The sequence below is a fragment of the Hylobates moloch genome, unplaced genomic scaffold, assembly GCF_009828535.3.
Source record: "Hylobates moloch isolate HMO894 unplaced genomic scaffold, HMol_V3 SCAFFOLD_2, whole genome shotgun sequence".
Taxonomy (NCBI): Eukaryota; Metazoa; Chordata; class Mammalia; order Primates; family Hylobatidae; genus Hylobates; species Hylobates moloch.
This window is the reverse complement of record NW_026652277.1, coordinates 71,289,092-71,293,307: the sequence shown is the minus strand read 5'-3', so window position 1 is coordinate 71,293,307 and position 4,216 is coordinate 71,289,092.

The window sequence follows — 4,216 nt, the reverse complement described above, 5'->3', positions numbered from 1 at the left end:
TCAAGTATTAACTCACATTATTACAGGTCCCACAATAGGCCGTCTACAAGTGGAGAAGCAAGGAGAGCCAGTCTGGGTCCCAAAACTGAAAAACCTGGAGTCTCATGGTCAAGGGCAGGAAGTATCCAGCACAAGAGAAAGATACAAGCTGACAGGCTAGGCCAGTCTAGTCTTCTCATATTTTTCTGCCTGCTTTGTATTCTAGTCGTGCTGGCAGCTGATTAGATGGTGCCCACCCAGATTAAGGGTGGGTCTGCTTTTCTCAGCCCACTGACTCAAATGTTAATCTCCTTTGGCAACACCCTCACAGACACATCCAGGATCAATATTTTGTGTCCTTCAATCCAATCAAGTTGACACTCAGTATTAACCATCACAAAAATATACCCCCTATTTTCCCAGCCTCTCCTTGACCCATGGTACCTTTTTCTTTGTGCATAAACTTTATAAGCCTCTCCAAACATAAGAATCTTCATTTGTCAGTTTGACCTCTCTAGATAACTTATGTCACACAAAAACTTACAAGTGCATATTTATAGAAACTTTATTCATAATTGTCAGAAAAACTAGAAACAACCATGATATCTTTCAACAAGTGAATGGATAAATGTATTGGTACATTTATACAACAACATACTGTTTGGCAATAACAAGAACTATTATACATAAAAAGATACGGATGAATCTTAAATATATATTGCTAAGTGAAAGAATTATTTTAGAATATACTACATATTGTATGATTCAAATTATATGACATTCTGGAAAGGCAAAACTCTAGCAGCAGTAAAATAATCAGAGATTTCCTGACGTTAGGGGTGAGGGTAAGGTTGACTATGAAATACAGACAATTTCTTACAGTGGTAAAACTATAGAGTGTGGTGCTTTAATTTTGAATACATGACATTAGGCATTTCTCCAAACCCATAGAAATTTAGAGCACAAATAGTAAATCTTTAGGAATGAAATTTTTAAAGATAATAATTCAGGAGGTCAAGGAATCCCAGGATAGAGTATAGAATGTGACAAAGCAATCTCACTGTGGCTTAGTACTATTTATATCTATTTTCTTACAACTCAGGGGTCAGAAGTCCAAAATCACTAGGCTAAATTCAAGGTGTTAGTAGGGCTGGTTATTTCCGGAGACTCTGAGGGCATACTTGGTTTCCTGGCTTTCATTGCCTTCTTATGGCTGCCTATGTTCCCTGTCTAGTGGCCTCTTTCTTCAACTTCAAAGTGCATCACTACACTACAGTCTTTACTTCCATTACCACCACATCAGTTTCTCCTCTGACTCTTACTCTTCCTGCAACCCCCCTATAAATAGTGTTGTGATTACACAGAGCCCAGCTATATAATTAAGGATAATCTCCTCATTTAAATATGTTTAATTTAATCACATTTGGAAAGTTCCATTTTTCCATATAATGTAATATTCAAATGCTCTGGGGTAACTCCCAGAACTTGGACATATTTGAGGGTCAATTTTTGACCTTGGTATAGATCATTATATATAGAAGTATATATATGTATGTATAGATAAAAATGTTTGAAATTACTAAACGTTGACCACTAATCCTCAGTGATAATCTACATGGTCTCTTTCACTTTTTCCTCATCTCAGTAGAGGAGATATACTTCCTACTTTCCTAAACTTTCATTGACCCGTGATACCTTTTACTTTGTGAGTAAACTTCGTAAGTCTTCCCAAACATAAGACTCTTCATTTGTCAGTTTGACACCTCTAGACAACTTATGTCACACTCAAACCTGCAAATACACATATGAAAGATCTTAGAAGCAATCATATCCCAGTACCAGTGGTCATAACTGGCATAGATTTTGGTTTCTAGTATCATAATTTTTCAATAAAAGAAACCAAAGATTTTTAGAAAAATGGCTTCTTGTAGGACTGGATTAGGAAATATATGAGAGGAGTCTGGAGCATGCTGTAGTATCAGAAAGTAAGACAGAGACAGAGCGAGTGAAACAAACACAACAACAAGAACAATTTTTACATTTTACATTGATGTGGGTATGTACAAGGAACACAAGAATCAACTGAAAGAGCTTCCAATATCCGCACCTGGAACAGTTGGAGCAATTATAAGCCAAAGGATACGCTAAATATTTATTAGTCCACACCGATATAAATAAAGAATTGAATAAATACATAACTAGGGCAAAAAAAAGCCACATGTCCCGCCTCCCGGGTTCACACCATTCTCCTGCCTCAGCCTCCCGAGTAGCTGGGACTACAGGCGCCCGCAACCACGCCCGGCTAATTTTTTGTATTTTTAGTAGAGACGGGGTGTTTTCCCTTCTTAAGAGTGGGTTGTACATAGTGATTCTTTTTTCAATGAATATAGCATAGAAGGGGAGGATAACTTGGGCCAGAAATCTGAGAAATATCTCAGCCAGTGACCAAGTTTAACATAATAAAAGATAAATCATGTTGACAGTGTTACCAGTGGTAAATCTGTAGGGGTCTGCAGCAACCTTAACTTTTGTCTCCTCAGAAGAAAGAATTCAACTGAGGGGTATAAGAGCAGAAGGAGAGACTGAGGCAACTTTTAGAGCAGGAGTGAAAGTTTATTAAAAAGTATTAGAGGCCAGGCGCAGTGGCTCATGCCTGTAATCCCATCACTTTGGGAGGCCAAGGCAGGCGGATCACCTGGGGTCGGGAGTTCAAGACCAGCCTGACCAACATTGTCACTACTAAAAATACAAAATTCACCGGGCGTGATGGCACACGCCTGTAATCCCAGCTACTCAGGAGGCTGAGGCCGGAGAATTGCTTGAACCTGGGAGGCGGATGTTGCAGTGAGGCAAGATCCTGCCATTGTACTCCAGCCTTGGCAACAAGAGTGAAACTCTTTCTCAAAAGAAAAAAATATATATTAGATCAGAACCAAAAGGAAGTAAAGTGTACTTGAGTGTACTTGGAAGAGGGCCACACAGGCAACTTGGGATATTCAAATACACTGTTTGATCTTGACTTGGGGTTTTATGCATCGGCATGCTTCGAGGGAGATTGTGTTCCCTTTCCCTCGATTCTTCTCTTGGGGTAGGCTGTCCCTATACATAGTGGCCTGCCGGCACTTGGTAGGGTGTGCCTGCACTGTGTTTACTAGAGTTGTACGCATGCTCACTTGAGGTAGTCTTCCCTTACCAGGAGAGTGTTCCTAGAGGAAGATCATATACCAATTAAACTCCATGGTTAAGACCATTTTGCGTCTTAGTGCACATTGAGCCCACTCACCCAGCTCCTGAGATCTTATCAAGAAGCTGCTGATCACCAATTTCAGATGTTTCTATCTATGGGGAGACTGCCTTTCCCTGGCACCCACCAGCTGTGAGCAATGACTATTTTAGAGAGACACCTTAAGGACAGCCTGACCATCACCTGATGGTCACCTGACATTCCTGGTTGGAGGGAGGGGCTCTCCTGCCCTGCTCCTGTCTGACTAGCTACCTACTGTAACAATGGCATGCATCATTAATGTGTTGTGATATAAATGTCACTATCATCTGTGTTCTTCTCCCAAAACACATAACCCTAGTCTAATCATGAAAAAACTATCAGACAAATCTCAACTGATAGACATTCTACAAAATACCTGACTGGTATTCTGAAAACTCTCAAGGTCTTAAAAACAAGCAAAGTCTGAAAAACTTTCACAGCTAGGAGGCAAAGTTTAAGGAGATGTGACAACTAAATAGAATGTGATTACTTCCCTAAATGAGATTCTGGAAGAGGAAAAGAACATTAGATAACAATAAAAAATAATAAAGTACAAACTTTAATTAATAATAATAATAACAAAATAACATTAAAAAGCCCTTTGAACAACCCTTTCACTAGGATCTTCAGTTTGGAAAAGCCACAAACAAATTTTGAACTAGGTGTGTTTGTTGTAGTAATAAGGGCATATCTATTTTTGACATTATAGCTCTGTATTGTGGGGTAGACCAAATTAGTCAACATATTGACAATGAAGCCAGGGTCCTAACTGATTATATATATATATAACATATATAAATAAAACAATATATAAAATAAAATATATATAAATAAAATAATATATATTATTATATATAATATATGTAACATGTATATTATATAATATATATTATATAATATAATATATAATAATATATAAAATAATATAATAAATAACATATATAAATATATATTATGTTATATATAAACATA